The sequence below is a fragment of the Phoca vitulina genome, unplaced genomic scaffold (genome assembly GCF_004348235.1).
Source record: "Phoca vitulina isolate PV1807 unplaced genomic scaffold, GSC_HSeal_1.0 scaffold4, whole genome shotgun sequence".
NCBI lineage: Eukaryota > Metazoa > Chordata > Mammalia > Carnivora > Phocidae > Phoca > Phoca vitulina.
The window spans coordinates 17,088,824-17,109,489 of record NW_022589707.1 but is presented as its reverse complement, the minus strand read 5'-3'; the positions used below and the strand labels follow the sequence as shown (position 1 = coordinate 17,109,489).

The following is a 20,666-nucleotide window of genomic DNA, read 5'->3' as shown; positions in this document are numbered from 1 at the left end:
TACAAGTGGTATTCATAAGTAAGTTTTCATGTTTCAAGAAGTTTAATGCACATACAGTTTATCCCTTAATAAAAGTAATTTATTGAAAACATCTTGAGGCACCTGAGTGGCTCAGTCGGTTAAGCGTCCGACTCTTGATCTCTGCTCAGGTCTTAATCTCAGGATCCTGCATTCAAGCCCCATACTGGGCTCCACACTAGGCATGGAGCCTACTTTAAAAAATAAATTAATTAAAAAAAAAAAATCTTTCAAAGCAAGAGGTGTGCTAACAAGCAACCTATCTGGATATAGTGCTATAGTTAGTGATCTGCCTATCTACATACCTGAAGTGGTTGAAAAGGCAGAGGACTACTAGCCTTAAGTGTTTTAGGAAGTGCTATTACGTGCCCCCCCCCCCGAAGAGTTCTATTGAAAGTTGTATTTTTTTTTTTTTTAAGATTTTATTTATTTGACAGAGAGAGCACAAGCAGAGGGAGAGAGAGGGAGCAGCAGGCTCCCTGCTGAGAAAGGAGCGCTATGTGGGACTCGATCCCAGGACCCTGGGATCATGACCCGGGCCGAAGGCAGCCACTTAACCGACTGAGCTACCCAGGCGTCCCTGAAAGTTGTATTTTGTGAAACTTACTGAATGACCCTCTCTGTTGTGATGTTCTTGTGAATTTTTGTGCCATTAGTAAAAATGTTTACAACAAGTGGAACTTGGAGAGAGGAAATAGTTGGACCTTTAAAGTCAATGCGTATGATAGAATTTGGAGATGTTTAATAACAGCATGAACTTCCCAACAGGTAAAGGAAACTTGGGACTGTCTTCTATTAAGTTTCCAGTGTGGGTTTTACATGGGGCCTTTTAGATTTCTGATATATCTGCTTACATATCAACTATGACTCAGCAAACTATTGCCTTAGTGTGAACTTCTATTGTGTTAAAATTATGCATAAACCATCACATATTGGGTTGATAGCAAGGGGAATTCTGTTGTAGTTCTTAGACCATCTCTTCACCAACCCCCCCCCCCCCCCGCCCCATCATGTTGGCATTGATTGCAAAATCACTTTTTTTCTTTCAGAAGCAGCTATACAGAGCATTTATTCTTGTCACCACTTCCTCAGAAACCTCCCTCTGGAACTGTTCCTTCACTTGTCACTTAGCAGAGCCTGTGGCTGTGGAGAGATCAGACCATTGAGTGAGGGTTGACCACAAAGGCTCTGTAGTGGTTTACTGTGTTTCAAAGCCAGGGACCAGAATAACCCTGCCCTCCCCAAAGAGTAGGAGAGAAGAAGAAATTTCAAAATCCTTAGCCTTTTTGTGGGGCTCATTTGTTGCTTATATTAAAGCTAAGAATCATCTAGTGAAAAACTATTACATCCTCTAATTCTTAGAGAAAAATGTTGACCACCAGAAGACTATTGGTTTTGACTTAGTTTTATAAGTGGAGACTCATTTCTAGAGCTTTTACTTGCAGAGATTCTGAAAGCAGTTAAGTCTAAAGCAGTTACATATTCTAAACCACAGCCACACTGACATTGGGCCTCGTCTAGTTCCTAATGGATTCTGGGGCATAAGAGCACCACTTTCCTGTTCCCGTGGTGCCCACTGGCTGGGTTGTGGACTGTAAACTATAACAGGACAGGTAGTGGAATTTTTTACTGGGCCCTTTTTTTCTTTCTGACCCATATGACAAAACTTCTCTTGAGCTTCCATCCTAAGAAGCGACCTGTGCCAAGATAATTTTCTTCTAATTTCTCTAAAATGATTGGGTTTTCTAAAGGAACATAGAGTTAGTTACTCTGCCACTTAACAGTGACTTTAGAGCAGGATGACAACCTTCCAGAAGCTAGGGTATTATTTTGAACTTCTTCCTCTAAACAAAGCATTGTTTATGTATCTCAACATTTGCATGGATTATAGAGGACTTGAAAATGACTCTCTGGGGCTACCTCATGCCCATTTTGGTCTTTACTAGACTTCTGCGATTTGGCTGGTTCTACTTTCACTGTCAGAGCAGATCATTCCAGATGCCATTATGTAATTTTCTGTCTTGGGGTGTGTGTTTGTGTGGGCGGGTGGTTTTGTTTTGTTTTTAAGTGGTGTTTAATGTCAGGCTAATAATAGACTGGGTACGTAGGCCTGGTTTTGTCATAATGGCCACGAGTTTGCTTATTTGTCCCTTATTCCCCTGAGAGGCGGAGAACTCCCCCTTCCCCAAGTGATGCCTACATTTTGGAGGGGGTTCATCACAGCTGCCTAGAAAATGCCGCATGGCAACTGGCAGTTCTATTCTGAAGAGACAAAGATGAGGAATCTGAGGAATCTTCTCTCTGGTTGCTCTCACAACCTATCACTTGTCTTCCTGTGACCTAAATTGAACCAATAGGAATGAATTTGCTGTTCCTGAACCAGTTCCAAAAATTGGTCTATGCTTAGGTTCTTGTTCTTTGGGGAGTGCCAGGTTCGTTAACACATCTATGATGCTGGGGCCTTAAGTTGTGTTAGGTCACTCTTGGCCCTTGAAATTTGGAAAAAGAGAATATATTAGTTGAACTTTTCTGTCTGGGTACTTTTCCTCAAAATTGTATGATAGAACCACCTGGGGCACTTAAAAATAATGGTGCCCCATATTTGAAATCTAGGTACCCATATTTATCCCCCCCCCCTTTTTAGGATTTTATTTGAGAGAACAAGCAAGGAGGGAGGCAAGCCTGAGTGGGATGGCGATGAGGGTGGGTGAGGGAGAGGGAGAAGCAGACTCCCTGCTGAGCCAGGGAGCCTGATGCAGGGCTCCATCCCAGCATCTGGCCTGAGCTGAAGGCAGACGTTTAACCGACTGAGCCACCCAGGCATGCCCCCGCCCCCCATTTGTTCTTTTCAAATACTGTTCTTCACCCCTAGAGATTCTGGGTTTATTGGCCTGGCATTGGACCTGGCATTGGTGTATTGAATGGTTGATTCTAATGTGCATCCAGTATTAATAAGCACTGTGAAAAGAAGTCTAGAGGAAACAGGAAGCTCCAAAACCATCATTCTTCTCTCTTCTCAGATAAGTATAGATATAAGTAGTAGGAAGAATAAAAGAAACTTTACAAATGGATTTTTTCTTGGATCAGTTTTGTTCCCAAAGCATAGCCTTTTATAAACCTCCATTAATTTCTATCATACCAGCTCTGTTTAGAGTACGTACAGAATGGCAGAGCAGGGAAGGGGCTAAAGGGGTAATGGTTATTTCTAGCTCTGCCTCCAGCATGTAGCATGACCTTGGTAAGTCATTCACCCACCGTCTTTTCCTAAGGCCCTTATCTGGCCTTTTGTGAAGGAGAAAGTAACAAACAGTATTGCTAATATTCTTTCATCTCTTAGTATCTCTTTTTAGTAATCTAGAGTTTCTTTAAACCTCTTCTCAGGTTCTTTTTTTTTTTTTTTTAAGTTTTTTTTTTAAGATTTTATTTATTTATTTGAGAGAGAGAGAATAAGAGACAGAGAGCACGAGAGGGAAGAGGGTCAGAGGGAGAAGCAGACCCCCTGCTGAGCAGGGAGCCTGACGTGGGACTTGATCCCAGGACTCCAGGATCATGACCTGAGCCGAAGGCAGTTGCTTAACCAACTGAGCCACCCAGGCGCCCCTCTTCTCAGGTTCTTAAGAAAGAGAACTTTAACTAGGGGTGTGTTTCAGGGAGAGAGAAGTAGTAGCCGTGAAGCCAGAAGTTTGCCCATTGGCTTTAAAGTCTAGCCAGGGATTTTTTTTTTTTTTTTTTTTCCAGAACAATATACACCTTTATTACATGACTGAAGATAGAGGGGAGGAAGATTTATTTGCCTTTCAGGGCTTTGATTTTCCTCAGGTAGAACTCCAGCTCCTTGCTCTCTAGCTCATAGCCATCTGCTCAGCCACACTGGCCTGGTCTTGAAGCCATGCATGCACGAAGCTTGCCTTGCTGGAACTGCTCCTCCAGAAGATGGCTAATTTTGGCATTCTTTTTCCTTCCATCATATTTCTTAATTTTCCTTGATTGTTTTTTGTTTAAAATCTCTTCCTCCTTGGGAGCCGGCGTGGCCCCCTCCTTGTGGCCCAGGGGGCATTGCTTAGTGGGACTCCTGCTGCTGTCGGTAAGGTGCCATCAGTGAGCACGATGCAGTTCCTCACCAGGGGCTCGGTGCTGACCAATTCATTGGCAGAGGCATTGTAAACGACATCAGTACCCCTTGTTTTGCGCGTTCAACACTCAGAGCCCCAGGAGAAGTTCCCCACGTCCAGCCTCAAGGCAGGGTACTTCATATTGCCTCCCCGAACACGGACTGTGTGTATGCAGCGGGGGCTAATCTTAGTATTGGCAGCGGGGCGTCCCACCTCATACTTCCTCTTCTTATGGTAGGGCTTTCTCTTGCCCCTGGTCTTGTGGCACTTGTGCCAGTTGTCCCGAGAGATGCCTAGGGCCCTTGGTGTTGGCTGTGAAAGAGCTAACCATGAATTTTTCCTTTTACGTAGCCCTCCCTCCCTGGAGTTTGATCATAAACACTAGATTTAGTTGGAAGTCTGTGGATTGGCAGAATCAGACTTTACCCAAGTAGCTAACTCTTAGTTATCACTGCCAATTTGACTTAGTGGCCTCATTGCCATTCACCACTGACAGACTTCAAGGTAAATTGTTTACCTGAGATAACAAGGTACAACATTGGAAAGAGCTTCGAATTTATTTATTTATTTTTTTTAAAGATTTTATTTATTTATTTGACAGGGAGCACATGGGCACAAGCAGGGGGAGCAGGAGAGGGAGAAGCAGGCTCCCCGCCGAGCAGGGAGCCCAATGCGGGGCTCAATCCCCAGACCCTGGGATCGTGACCCGAGCCAAAGGCAGACACACTTAACCGACTGAGCCACCCAGGTGCCCTAAGAGCTTGGAATTTAGACCTCTAATATTCCTTTTACCTCTGTGTGTAATTATCAGATTCATAGATTTTTGACTAGTTGGCAGCTGTTTGTGTTGTTGTTGTTGTTTTAATCTTCTCCTTAAGAGGAAATCTTTGGTAGTAGAAGGTATTGTTAATGTCTTTGTTATTGGTAGTGTTGTTGCTAACTAACCCAAACTTATCTTTTAAATACTATTGGGGACCAAAGAAATTCAAGTATAATCTATCTATTTGTTAGACTCAATAAATGCTAGTTGTGGGGTTTATTAAAGACTCAAGTCAATAGTTAAATGTTTAAGAAGCCCTAGAGTTAATTGTTTTCTTTTTTGGGGTGTAGATTGATGCATCTGAAATTAATGATGTTTGTTTTGATGTTTGAGGCATAATTATTTGGCAGCCTCAATCTAAACTAATATCCTCAAGTGATTTGCTGTATTATCCTGATACCCTTCTAGATACAACCACATTTATGACGCTGGCTGTTTTCTTGCATACCTTTCTATTTTATAAACAAGGGTTATATTCAGCTGGTATATACAAGAATGACAAACTGTAGCCAGTGCCATATGTTATATATTTCTGATATTATCCGATTATAACAGATAAGAATTCGCATTATATCACCTGGTCTTAGAGAATCCTTCAAGAATTGTTTTCAGGGAAAGATGTCAGTCTTGTCTCACAGTAGCTTGGCAGAGAGGGGGAGAGTCAAGAATAAGAAGTGTTCCTATTTTGGTTTGGATTGTTTGAATCGGAACTATTTTCCATTACCTTGCCTGTACTGATGAGCTTTGTGTGTTGAGGGGGTTTGGTTGAAAGTCCTTGCCTGTAAAGGGATTCTCTCAGCCAGAGCATCTACTTGGTGGCATTTGTTTTTCTAACTATTGCACTGCCCCAGGATAGAACTGTAACAAGTAAGTAGAAGCCTCTGGAGGCTCTGTTTTTCCTAGTCAGAAACTTGTGGAAACTGGAGTACGTATAGGTAGGTCAGAGCCTTGCCCACCTGAGCCAGTCCCATGTTTTTCACTATGTTTTATCTTTAGAATATTTGTTGAGGGCTTTTGTTTTTCACATTGATAGATTGTGTTCAACAATAAGACAGTACTCATTGTGGATGAGAAGATAGTTCATTGGTATCAACTCATATCCTCTCTCAGACTCTAATCAGAATGTGGTTATTCTAGAATTTTTGTAGATTAAACTTGTTTCCTGGGCATAAAGTGTTAATAGCACCTCCCCCTCAACACACACACACACACACACACACACACACTGCACTCAAAATTTTAAAAAAAGAAAATCTGTCCAGTGTCAGGACTCCCTTTTCCATCTTACTGTCTTTAGGAAGTTACTCACCCAGAAATTCTGTTCCCTATGATTTTGAGATGACAATTTCTTATCCGTGACATAACTTATATGTTACCCACTCTCTCTTTCTCCTGTAATAACAAAATTGCTGTAATAGCCATCCAATCAGTTTTTTAAAAAATCAGGCAATTCATTTCTAAATTGGAACTTGTTTCTTTCTAATCAGCCTTGTAATGTATTACAGACATCACTCTCAGCATTGGCTACAGAAGTGATTTAATGCTGGGTTTTAATGACTCCTTCATTAATCCTGGTATTCTGGGATTTATCACTCACTGGCCTTTGACCACTGGAAATGATGAAAACTTTGATTTCATGCATATTGGATAACACTGGCCTATTGCCGCTGGAGCCGTGAATCTTGTCTCCGCAGTGGCATGTGTGATTGGGAGCGCTGCGGACGGATGGCTGCTCTCCCAGGCCATGCTCCGCTGCCGAAGGGGTGAACACGATGTCTTTATCAGCTCAGGGTGACCTCTTGCCAAGCCCGCTGGATTTGAAGTAGGAGTCTGCTCTGATAGCTTCATCTCCTGGACAGATCTTGTGAAGTCAGGCTCACCTTTTCAGCTATTTCCTCAAAAATGCTTGAGTTGAGAATGTGTATCTTCATGGCTGCACCTAGAACATTTTTTTTTCTTCTAGTAAAATAAATTTTATAGTAGGGAAAACATGTGTAAGACTATCTAGTCCACCTCCCTCATTTTATGAACGAGGTGGCTGAGTCCAGGAGGAGTGACACAACTAGACCAGGGTCAATGATAATGAAAACCAGCAAGAGTGATCACCAACACACAATGCTTACTATTGGCCAGGCAGAATCTAAGTATAGTCTCTTGTTTCTTGCTCACAACAGCTTCATGAAGTAACATTCATCCGGCTGCAAGTCCAGTTTTCCATGTGACTTTTCTCTGTACTGCCTGCCTGCTGCTGCCACAGAAATGACAGTGTTGGTTGCTTTCCTGACTCTTAATGGTAGCATTGTGAGTGTCCTTGGAAGAGAGGGGCTAATTTATGTACTATAGAGTCTTGTGGCTAGAGCGTAGTACCCTAAGTAAATGTCAGGTGCGGGCCTCCCCTGCCCACCAGTGCTCAGAAGAGAGGAAGTCTCCCTACTTTGAGTCTTTACAGAGGCTCATGTATTACTGAGCGCTTCCTCGGTTAATTTTTTTAATTTACTTTTTAAGATTTATTTATTAGAGTGTGTGATCAAGTGTGTGCTAGTAGTCGGGGGTGGGGGCAGTTTGGGCAGAGGGAGAGGGAGAGAGTCTTTTTTTTTTTTTAAAGATTTTATTCATTTACTTGACAGAGAGAGACACAGCGAGAGAGGGAACACAAGCAGGGGGAGTGGGAGAGGGAGAAGCAGGCTCCCCGCAGAGCAGGGAGCCCGATGTGGGGCTTGATCCCAGGACCCTGGGATCATGACCTGAGCCGAAGGCAGGCGTTTAATGACTGAGCCACCCAGGCGCCCCGGAGAGGGAGAGAGTCTTAAGCAGACTCTGGGCTGAGTGTGGAGCCTGACGCAGGACTTGATCTCACAACCGTGACATCACAACCTAAACCAAAACCAAGAGTCAGCCCCTCGACCGACTGTGCCACCCAGGCATCCTGGTTAGTTTATTTTGAACACATCAGTGAGCTTGGTAAAACCTCGGTCAGTGCTACATGAGGATCACATTGCAGCATCATTAAAAATGAGCCAAATTTTTTTACACAGTGTAACACTTATTCTGGTGAGTATGGTCACTGGTGATAGGACAATTCACCTCCTCTGGTGCCACAGGCAGCTGTCCATTCTACTTCTTATTGATTGTGCTCTTCTAGTTATTTGGTCCTATGAGCATGTCCTTGATTTTCTAGGTGTCTGATTCCCATTTTTTGTTTAATGCTACCCTGGGTCTGTGTAGAACACCTGAATCCGTAAAACAGCAGAGCCTCTCCTGTTAGTATTGTACTGCTACCCATTTGATTTTCTGATTTCTTTCCTTTTGCCTTTCTCCCTTTGTCACTGTCCCCAGATCAGCCCTGACATAACCTTTTGTCTTTCCTTTTGAAATTTTCAACCCGATCTAATTCAAGGAGGCACTGCCCTACCTACACAGTAGTTTTGCCAGTCTCCTAGAGACAGATTTTCTTTTTGTTCAGCATGCCCCTTTTCCCATGCATCTGGAATAACAGCTGTATTCCCACTCCTGAATAAAAGATTTTAGGAAAATGTCTCATGGTAAAGCACCTGGACTTTTAGGCAAGTTTGGGGGTAAACTCCAGACCAGATCCATCACCAGCAAGGTGGGAGGACCAGTTTTTACGAAGTGGAGATAAGACCACATGAATGAGGATACGCCTGAACTGGTGTTGTAAGAGCGCCATTTGTATCAATTAAATGTAAGGGATTAGATAATCTGTCATTATGCTAATTCTGGGTAACAGATGGTGGAGAGTTCTGCATCTCAACAGCAGTGTTCACTGTGGGGGGAATTAGCTTGCACCCAGATCAACAGTCAAGCAGGAATTCCATTGAGAGAGACAGAGACAGAGGCAGAGACAGAGACAGAGACTACTGATGATTACATTAGTGTGTCCCTCTAAGGACATCCGCACATATGCTGGCTTTCTTGAATTTCTCAAGAGTTTACTTATTCTTGCCCATTGCCCTTCCTAAGTTACCAGAACTCTTTTCTCCTATCTGTAAAGAATTGGAGGTGGTTTCTCTCCATTTGGTTAATTTAGGAAGATCAAGATTAGAAGTAGGTTAGGCAAATGTGGCTCAAAGCAATAGCATATTGCATATTTCTTCAGAGAAAAGATGCCATACAGCTGTTGAAAGTCGGGGGCGAGGCAGGGACAAGCCATCCATAGCTTTAGTTCCCACCAGGAGCTTCGATAACTGAGGATGTTTGATCCTGCCTTGGTGACACTCTGGAGGTCTTAGGAGAAGCAGCGTAATTAGGAAGGGCTGATGGATGCGTTGATTTGTTAACAAATTCCCTTATTGCTTCTTCCCTGTTGCTTTGGCCATTGTTCCACTCCATGTACCCCACAACTCAGACCTCAGTGAATTCGGTAGCCTTCTCCGTAAGCCTTTCCTCACTGCAGGCTGTCCGTCTCCAGTTCTTCCTGCTTACTGCTGCCGGCTCTATTCCCCGTAAGTGCTGTTTTCCTATGACTTTACCACAAGAGTTAGCTCCAATTTTCACAACTGTATTCAGCTCAGCCCCCTACTGTCTTCTTCTCTCCCCTCATTCTCAGCACACAGCCTCATTTCCTGCTTTATGGAAAAAATACAGGCTTATCTAGGAAATGCTTTAACCTGGTTCTCACATCTCCACACTTGTCTTTCCCCTGCTTGCTTTCTTATCTCCTTCCTGCCTTCCCATCTCCATGGAAGATTTCAGCCTCTTACTTTCCAGACTAATTTTTCTACATACATCCTCTGAATTCTCTCTTTTGGTCTCTTAGGAATTTTGTGCCATCAGTTAATCCCTTTTCTTTTTAACTAACTTTTAAAAATTATCCTCCAGTCTTCTCTCTTTATTGTAGCTGCTTTCCTTCTTCTTGTCTTCTCTTCCCAGCCAAGTTAATTAAAAGAGTTAAAAGAAATTTTAATTCTGTCTCCATTTGCTCTTCATCCCTTTACCATCTGCTTTGAGCCCACCACATCATTGAAACTGAGCTTACCTAGGAGACCAGTGCTTCCCTTAAGGACACTTCTCAATCCTTGCTTACACTTGATCTCTGTAGTATTTAAAACTTACCACCATTTTTTTTTTTTTTGAAAATTTTTCTCTTTTCCTTAGTATGCATACTTGACTGGATTTCCTTCTACAATTCCGATGACTTCTCTTCAGTCTGCTTTTGAGTGCTCCTTAAATATTTGTGCTTCCCAGGCTTCCATCTTGTCTTCTTATCCCACCTGAGTCTCCATGGGTGATCTCATTCATCCCATTGCTTCAATTTTCAGGTAGATGTTACTGATTCCCAAACCTAGGTCTCTAGCCCAATTCTTTCTGTCAGGCTTTCCCCACCAATATATCCAAGTACTTACTGCACCTTACTTCTTAAATACCATATCTCAGTATGGCTAAAACTGAGCTCATGTTCTCCCCTTTAAAAAGCTATTCCTTCCTTGGAATGATCCCACATCTTGATTGATGGTGCCACCATTTAGTCAGTCTTCTGTTCTGCTAATCCAAAAGTGTCATCTTTTTCTCCTCCTCTCTCACTCTCCATACCTGATTATCTGCTGGTATATATTAAGTTCATTCCAGCCTTTTTCTCCTCACTGCCTGGTTTATGCCGTCTCCTTACTGGTCTTAACTCCCTTCTGATCCATTTTCCACACTACTGCCACAATTGGCTTTCTGATAACAAATCTGATTGTTATTCTCCTGCTTAAAAGTCTTCATTAATCATCCACAGCCTCTAGGATTAATACAAACCCGTGATCTGGCCCTTGCTTACCTCTCCATGTTTATACTTAACATTCCCTGGCTTTCATCCATCATTTCTGTAAAAAACAAAAACAGCTTAAACTCACTATTCTTGAAGTCATTCTGCTCTCTCTGTCTGGAACATACATTGCTCCTAGATAGCTCCTACTCACTTTTATCATCTTACACCTTAGGGAGGCTTTACCTTAGGCACCCTGCCCAAACAAGACCCTAACTGGGCATCTGTATATGTGCTTCATCAGCACCCTGCACTTACTTACTGTAAGGCGCACGACACTGACAGCACTAGGTCACAGATCTCTCTTTTTTTATTCCCAGTGCATACTGCAGTTTTTGCCACATCCGGGGTCTTTGAGAGAACCAATGCCCAGATACCTTCCATGACTCCCCATGCTTATCTCCTTTCTAGACTCCCCTGGGTTAGACCTGAAATGCAGATGTTCCATATCCATTCTCACATGGACCCATTGAGAATTTTAGCTTTGTCTGGGACCCTAGAGGTTCTTCACTTCAATCCCCTTGGTATGATAGCACAGAAAAATGGGACTTAAAAGGTAAATGTCTTTTGTCAGGTTTCTCCCAATTAAAGCCAGAATTGGTCTCATGATTGCAAATCTAAATGAAATGCAGCATCGTTTATATGTAATCCCTAAACTGCACCTTTTCCTTAGGCCACACGAGCATAACATGTTTGTTTTACTTTTCTACTTTGGTTTATTTATTTATTTTTTTCTTTCTGGTCTATCCAGCAGGTTAATTCTTTAGTACATGATGTACCAGGTACTCTTGGCACTGGGCATAAAGTAATGAATACTATAGAGAGAGAAATCTGTCTTTTGGGTGGGAACTTATATTCCGGTGGTGGCAAACAAATAAAATAGAATATGTAGAATTATGTAGATGGTCAGAAGTGCTATAGAGAAAATAAAGCTAAGGAAGGATAGAGGAGGTATTCCAGGATTAGAAGGAGGCACATTTTCAGTAGGTACTCAGGCCTCACTGATAAGGTGACAGGAGCAAAGACCTGAATGAAGTGAAGGAGCAAGTGGTATGAAGGCAAAGAGAACAGCAGGGACAAAGGTCTTGTGGTGCAAGTGTACCTGGATAGAAAGAATGCGTTATGGCTGGAGCAGGGGGAGCAAGGGTGGGGGCAGTGAGAGATGAGGTCAATAAGAACAGGAAGGGGGGTAGCTGACCATGTATGTTCTTGTAAGCCACTCTAAGTCTCTGGCTTTTACAATGAATGAGATAGGAGCCATTGTGGAGTTTTGAGCAGAGGAGTAATGGCAAGTTTTGTTGACTTTAATCTTCAAAGGATTATTCTGGATGAGGATTATTCTGATTGAGAATGGAGTTTAGAGTCTTTGGTGCTTTTGTTTTCTTTTTAGTAAGCTCAAATTCTATTGACTTTTTTAACTTTTATTTTGAAGTCATTATAGATTCACAGAAGTTGCAAAAGTGTACAGCAGTCCATCCCATGTACCCTTTAGCCAGTTTCCCCCAGTGGTTATAACTTATATAACTATAGTAAAACAAAGTCAGGAATGTGGCATTGGTGCGGTGTGTGTGTGTCTACCATTTTATCACGTGTAAATTCATGTGCCCACCATCACAATCAAGACAGAAAACTGTTCAGTCATCAGAAGAATCTCCCTTGTGCTACTACCACACCTTTCCGCTCCCAACATCCATGACAACCATTAATCCATTTTCCATCTCTATAATTTTGTCATCTCAAGAACATTATATAAATGGACTCCTACAGTGTGTGATCCATTGAGGTTGACCTTTTTCATTTAGCATAATGCCTTTGAGAGCCGTCTGAGTTGTGTGTGTCAGTAATTTTTCCAGTCTTTTTATGAAACTGGAGGCAGGTTGTCATGGTGGAAGGATGCTTGTTTTATGACTTGAGACCTGAGTTCTAGTCCAGGTCAGTCACTAAATAGTTTGCTAATCTGAGATTCAGAGACATTACAGTCTGTAAGATGAGAGAATTGGAGTAGAACATTAAGGCCCTTTCAGCTCTAAACTCTGTAGTTATAATGAATGAAGTATTTCTGATATTTCCTTATAGTCTATAGTAATGAAGTCTACCTCTCTTGTTAATATTTACTGTGCAGTAATCTTATGTAGTCTCATAGGACTACTCAGGAAACATCTCATAATTATTTTATTGACATGTTGCTGCTACTTATATTACTCAAATGTAAGCTTGATAGGCCAAAATAGTACTTGACAAACTATGTAAATGTAAAGGGTGAGTCTTTGATTTTTTCACTATGTTCAGTGATAAGATCAGTAAACCTCCTACTCTACCTAATCTAGTGAGCCTCAGAGATTCAAGAAATGTAATAAATTCCTGTTAAATGTCAGTTCTACTCTTGAATCAGTTCTTTGAACACATTTCTGCTAGTGAGTAAAGGCAGTTTCTTGCCATTGAAAGAAGTACTTAGCCAAAGTATAAGGAACTTAGCTGGTGAAGAATCCAAAATCGGTCTTTAGTTTCCTTGGTAGAAAATATACCATATATGTATATACTTTTATTTGCTCATCCCTCTGTCCTCTTTTTTAATACCCCAGAATATTTGGGCAATGCATTATATATTAAAGAAATAGTGGACATTAAACAGTTGAATAGAATAAATATTTGTCAAGAATAAGTAAATATTTGTCAAGAATAAGTAAATTTGTCAAGCAGCCTGGCCTCCCACCCTTTTCCATCATTTTTTGTACACACAGAAAGGATAGGGCTGTTATAGTCCCTAGTAGAAGGATTGGAAGAAACTGTGCCTCCTACCACAGTATTCTACAAACCATAACCAGAAATGTATATAAACATACCTTAGTGTTTATATACTTACTGAAATGATATATAATCTACTTTGCCTTGAATGTTATCAGCTAGTGCTATATAAAAATACTGGTAGAAAGATGAAGCTATTATCAAACATGTATGACTATTGATCAGTAATTGCTAGTTCATTTTTAAATTATGTTCTAGCTCACATATATTCTAATCCATTTTATAGAGCATTTAGATCTGCTCTCTTTATTTTATAGATACAGAAACTGGTACAGGCTTAGCTCCTTCACAAGAGTTTAAACAGCCAGAGAGCTGGGGTAAGAACTGAGATCCTCTGCCCTGAATCACTGCTCTGTGCCATGAGTTCTTTATGAAACAAGCTCATAATTGCTCTCTATGGCCACAAAGGGCTGGAGGAAGTGGGAAACATTAAGTGGCTTTCACTATTGAAGAAAAATATAAATGCTGTGTGTAATTTCTCTCGTCGGATGAAGGAGAACTGATCGTTTATTCTTAACATTTCTTTTTTATCATATTCATTTGTTTTACTATGTTATTCTGTCTCTTCACTCATTTTTTATAATTTAGATGAAGACTTTTTGCCCTCTTAAAGTGTTGATGTGAGATAATGCCTTGTGTTAGAACCTCCTTTAAAAAACAAAAACAAAACTCTGCCACACTATGAATGTGTTTTTTAGAAAGTTAGTTTCCTATCGTGTGCATTTTGGAAAGCAAACAGACCAAACAAACTAAGCTAAAATGGAATGTTTTAAGTTCCTAAAGATATGAAATTGTTTTAACTGGTAAGCATTTTACCACCTCTCATTTGTTTTTTCCATTAAGATGAATGTAGTTGGGACATCATTTTTGTTTAGAAACTCAAATGAAATAACTAGTAGAATATCTCTTTCACTAACAATAGACCTTCTTTACATTTACCTTGTTCATTCATTCTTAGAAGCCTTATAATTGATCCCTTTACCTGAATATAATAGTATTTTTGTAAAGGCATAGGTACATGTTTTCATGACTTTAAGATATTCGCCTTTCATATTGCACACTTTAATATGTTTATGGACATTCCTAAACTGACTTTTATTTTCTTGATGGCAATATCCTCAAAGCCATCCTTACTTTACTGCTCATCTTCTGCACTTCTGTTTTTCCTTAGCAAGTGGCTGGAACTGTTGGGTTACAGGTTGGTTGGGGAACCTCACAGAGGATCCAGTGTTCAGGTACAGATCATACCAATAAGTCCTTACCCAGCTAGTAGTGAGGGCAAGATAGAGTTGTCCTCCCTTACACTAAGTACCTAAGCAAAAAGTTAAAGGTTAGTGCTGCCCAGCCACCAGCCCTGGACCTGTGATGGGGTGAGATGTGGGTGATACAGTGGGACTCTGGGAAGAGAGCACCTTATATGGCCTTTATAGGGCGTACAGACTTCTGCAAGCCTTACTAGGGCACCTGCCTCTCACCCTAGGCCTTGGCTCCCAGGTTTCTTGGTTTAGAGGCCACTGACCTATATAACCCATGCTTAGGGACTTTTTCTTTAAACTCTTGGGAATGCAACTTCATGATGTCAGTTAAATCCATTAAGATGTTGTTGGTTGTAAGGAACACCAACAACTCTGTTCTAAAAAAGAGGAGGATATGGGAAGTTATGAGGAGCTAAGAGAACTGACCTAAGGCCAGAGTGTCAGACTTGGAAAATAGATGGGGATCAGGGCACCTCCAAAGGGGCAGGAAGCAGGAAAATTGTCTTTACTTTGATGCTGTGTGGCTAGAACGCCATCACCACCTGCATGGGGTGCTGCCCCAAAGGCAAGACACCATTGTAAATAAATTCTGACTGCCACTTCTCCTTGGCATCACTCCCAAGGCAGGAGCATTTAACTGACAGAGCCGCTGTCAGCATGTCCGTGCACTGGCTGCTAGGGACGGGGTCAAGGGTAGGCACCTGATGATTTTCATCTTACGTGGTAGAAAGCTCCAACAGTGGAATATTGCCCTCTTTTGAAAGGGGGATGGCATCTTACATCCATTCTCTAACATGTGAATATTTGTCTTTCAAACATGTGTATAAAGACCATGGACAAAAATATGGAATGACTATGATCATCTTTTGTAGCAGGACCTCTTCTGGGTCAGTGAATTGATTCCTGAGTCTAGGACAGTGGTAGGAGAAGGAGCCCCCTGAGTGACTGGACAAATTCAGTGAATGCCCTCCACTATTCCTGGGGGAGAGAAGTCTGAGGACATTCTCACCGCACACCTCTGTCCATGCTCCTTATGCTGCTCTTTTGCAAAATGTTCATTTCTCAAGGGAAAGAGGAGCGGAGAAAACCGGGGATGAAGAAAGCATATTTATGTCTACAATGTATATTTCTACCTTGTGTTGGAATATATATTGAGAGAAAAGTCATCACACATTTTGAATAATTTCTCCCCGTCCCCCAGAAAAAAAGTCCTCCAAATGCCCAGACAACAATTATTATAATAAGTAAATAATTATAGTAATTAAATGTTTCATATATATATTTTAGCTAACAGTAATAGAATGATCAATTTATAATAGGTAGCTAGATTATTTTTAATGTTCTGATAAGTTTTTAATGGATTAAGGGCATCTTGGATAATTCATGTACACAAAATACTCCTGTTTTATAAAACTTTTTTTTTTTAATTAGAAAGGGAGGGGCAGACAGAGAGAAAGAATCTTAAGTAGGCTCCACACCCAGCGTGGAGCCCAACGCAGTGCTCAGTCTCAGGACCCTGAGATCATGACCTGAGCCGAAATCAAGAGTCAGATGCTTAACCAACTGAGCCACCCAGGTGCCCCCTGTGTTATAGAATTTTTAAAGGACAGCAGTACCATAAAGGGAAATAGGCTGAGAATCTAAAGGATCTTAGATGCCCATTGTGGTGGTATCACTCTCTGTGTTTCTTTAGACAACCCATTTAAAAATGTTCAGTTTCTCTCTGGGTCTGTCTTCATTTGTCTATGGAGGTTATTGGATTTGTTTATCTCTTTGGGCACTTTTTGCTCAAAAATTATATGACTCAGTTATTACTTTGTTTTCATCCAACGCCCACAGAACACCCTGGGAACTCGAGTGAAATCAATCAGCTAGCCAATAAATATTTATTGGGTGCCTACTAAGTGTTTGACACTTAGACAAGATATATATACGAAGGGAGATAATAAGATACAGCAGTGCAAAGATGAGTGCAAAATGAGCAGCACAGCCAACAGCATAGAGACTGGGAGAGTGCAAGGCTCTTGATTGGTAGTGAAAAGGGCTGAGATTGAGCAGAAGATTGAGAAGCGATTAATGGACTAGGTTTAGAGAGGCATATGAGGCTCTGTTGCAGAATACCTTTAATATTCTATTACCCTATTATTTGTGGCACTGTTTAGCCAAAGGAAAACCGAAATTGGAATAAAAAATTGGGCTTCTAATCGTGGCTCTGCCACATAGAAACAGGATTGCTTGTGGTAAGTCTGAATTGTTTACTATTTGTACATACCACTGTGTGCATCGCAAGCAGGAGTAGGTTAATGTGTTAAATACCTGTCCTATAGTAAACTTGCAGTAGATGTTCATTAAATCTGAGATTATCTTTTGAGTGAAAATCAAGGAAATTGTTCTGTCATCTGATGTTTACAGCATGGGGCTTGGGTAAGGTGATTAGCAAGATCCTCTTCATCACTGAAATGCCAAGTCTCTGCGTAGCCTTTCTTGGTTATAACTATCACTCGTGACCTTTATAAACTTTTGGTGCCTCACGTTTCTCATCTGTAAAATAGGGATGATAAGAGTTCCTAATTCCTCAGGATTTTGTGACCAATGTAGAGTAGTACTTTAAAAGGTCGGTCTTCCCTCCTTCCCTCTAACCGTTTTCTTTCTCCTAACCCTCTCCTCCTTCTCCTCCTCCTCCCTTCTCTCCTTCCCCCCCAATCCCTTTTCCCCCTCCACCCCCTTCTCCTCTCCTTCCCCTCCATCATCATTTCATATATGATAACTTAATATTGTCTCCATATTGAAAAAGGTCTCTGTGATTGTGGTGGGTTTGAGAATGAGGATCACACTCGAGGCCTGTGCTTTAAGGGGCTTCAATTGACCATGTTTAGAATTGGTTGACATTGCAAGGAAACTAGGGAGGCTGTTGTAAGCAGTCCAGGTGAGAGACAGTGGGAGCCACAACTGGGAGAAAGAAAAGAAAGCATTCATGAGAGAAACATTGGAAATTTGAGTTCAAAGTTTTGACAACTAATTTTATGTGGAAATAAGAGACAACAGGCCTGGGTGACTGGCAGTATGATGGCCCTACAGTTAGAATTAGAGATGTTAGGAGAATGAGCTGATTTAGTAGGTTTTAGAAACGCTTAATCTGGGGAAGGGAGTTTTATTTTTGAAATGCTGAGTTTTACTTGGTGATGAATCATATGAATTCACATGTCCTGCAAATAGTTGGAAATGTAACTGCATGGCATATTTAGCATTGAGGGGACCAACTTGGCTGGATTGGAAGTACATATTTGTTAGACAGTTTACTTTCTTCAAGCTGGATTCAGTATTTAATTGCTTAGTTGTTTTGGAAGGATCTGTTTGTGTCCTGGGAAAGAAGCATGCTTGTCCAATAGAGGGAGTGTCACTTTGGGTACATACTCTATGTTCTGTCCTATAGTATAAGGGAGATTCAGGAAAGTCCATGCAGTTTCTGTCATGAAACACATTTTTTTCTTCACTGTTTCTCTTCTATCTTATTTTGAGGGAGATCAGGGAAAATCTTAGGTATTTGAAGGTGGGCATCGTTTTATTGCCACTTATATTTAATATGCCCCTCCTACTTCATCCAGTGGTCATCACTGTCCTGACTGTCTCAGATATGACTGGTAAATGCAGTGAGACTCAGAGGAGCTGGCAAAATGGAGTATAATACCACAGATTTCCTTGTCTTAGAAAGCCGTAACCATGATATTGCTGAGTAAGTGAAACTATCATGTAAGAGGTGGCAATAAGATTACAGCACTGCAGAAATCCCGGGGGCAGAATAAAATTGTCTATTTAGTAAGCATAACTATTTTATATAACTATTTGATGTTCTGCTTCTTCCCTTGCCTTTTCTAAATCACTTGGACCCATATTTTTCAGCACTATTCTCTCCACTAGCCAGAGTTATATAGCGGGTTAGATGTTTAATTCTGCTGCTTCCAAGTATATTTCCATCTTATTTTCCTCTTCTGTTAGTTGTTCTTTCAGGAGATCAAGAGTAGGTATGACCTCATGTGGCGCATGAGCGGAAATAAGGGAATGGGTATGATATGGCTCAGAGACACCTTGGAGTAGAAAATTAGCTATTCTGGACAGGTTGAATATGAAGTGATATCTCTTCATCACCCACTTTTGAAACCCTGGTCTCCAGATATCTTTGCTTTTCTTTCTTTTCTTCCTAAACTGAAGAGTACTATCGGTTGCTCAGTGGGACATGGCCTCTGAAGCTAGAGAGGCTCTTGTCAGTGCTCAGGAGTAAGCCTATTATCAGTAATGAAGTTTTGATGGATGTGTGCTGTGGGGATTTAAGGATTTATCTGTCTGCAAAGCAGTAATTTATTCATTGAATGATTTTTTTTTTCTTTTTCTTTCCCCTCCATCTTCCCTTTCTCCTTCTCTCCCTCCCTCATTCCCTCTGTCCTTTCTTCATTTCTGCCAGTCTGCCAGTTTATGGGTCTCCTTTGGTTTCATTCAAATTGTGTATCCTTTTGAGTTCTTCAAATTGAAGTCCATCCCCATCAGTCTTCATTCTTCCTCTCCATATCCCCCTCCTGCTGAGGAAGAATGATTAGGTTTCATTAAAGTACAAAGAGAAGACAGAGTCGTTCCAAGAGTTCTTGACTTTCATATCTCAACTCCAGTCTCTAGAAAATGCTCTCATCGACAGAACAGTTGTGTTTAGAGCCTGTACATCTTCTGAATGTTCATTAAATGTGAACTAAAACTTACTGGAGAGTTGCATTCAGAAGAGTGGGGTTTCTTTGTTTTGCTTTTGTTTTGTTTTGTTGCTTAATTTGCTTCTAAGGGTGTTCAGATCAGTCTCATTCCATACTTGCCCATTCTTCAGTCTGGCTTTCTGGGGTCATGCTTCTCTGTGGGTCACGCTGTGTCTTATGTTCCACATAACTACAGCTGGGTTGGTGGGTCTCTTGAGTCAGGAGCAAGGATGTCCTCTCCGAAGACTCCAGGTGCCTTAATACAGCCCTTGGTAATCATTGGTTTTCTCCCTCATTTTACCCTAGTCTCTGGCTGAGCCTTTCTAGGGACTTCAAAGCATTTGAATCTTCCTCTTTGTTTTCAATTTGTGTCATGAATTCTGGGAAAATCTCTAGCCACTCTTGAGATCCTTTGGTGGTCATCCTGGTGATAGCACTTTTTAAATGAAAAAAAGGAGCCTTTAAAGGTTAAAAGATTAAAAAAAAAATCATTTTAGTTATTTTTAGAATTCCATTATTTCAAAGGGGGAGTGAAAAAATAGGGAAATCTATAAAGGATGTTGTGTGCCACCTCAGATGTTGCTAATTATTGATGCTTCTAAAACAATCTCCTGTCTACATATGCTGCTTAGTTATGTGGGAAGTGCCTCTTGGATGTGTTTTAAGAAAAAAAATGGGGGGGGGGGGATTATTCCAGATTCATGAGACCTCAGTCAGTGGAGATTGGAGGATAAAAGACACTGAGTGGGAGGAGCAATGTGTTACCCCTTGGAGTAGTCATCAAAACTGGGTTTTGGAAGCTACCTGTTGTTCTATAAGACTTTTTCCTGGTTTGAGGCCTAGTTGAAAAACAGTAACATGATAAAAGAGACCTGTTCATTGCCCATTGTCTGTAGATGCCTCTCATCTAGAATTTCACTCTCGCCCTTTATAGCCTATTTTGTCAGCCTATAAAAACCAAGTCTGTCTCAAGACTGAAATTGTCAGGTTCCTGCCTCAAAGGGCATGGATAATAGAGGTCTTAGTGTGAACTTGTAAAGAAGATCTAAAGGGAGCCTAGCTTTTGGGCCTGTTAGCCATTAATCATTTTCCCCACTTCTGCACTAGCTTTTAGAGTGCAGAGCCAACCATATGAGTACAGGCAGACCTAAT

At 41.2% G+C, this 20,666-nt stretch overlaps 1 protein-coding gene and 1 pseudogene across 1 annotated transcript in view; one reads left to right on the top strand and one right to left on the bottom strand.

Annotated features, from left to right (window-relative positions):
• Positions 1–20,666, top strand: part of SND1 (staphylococcal nuclease and tudor domain containing 1) — a 409,526-nt gene that overhangs the window by 193,134 nt on the left and 195,726 nt on the right. The window lies entirely within an intron of this gene.
• Positions 3,630–19,937, bottom strand: LOC116630477 (annotated as a pseudogene).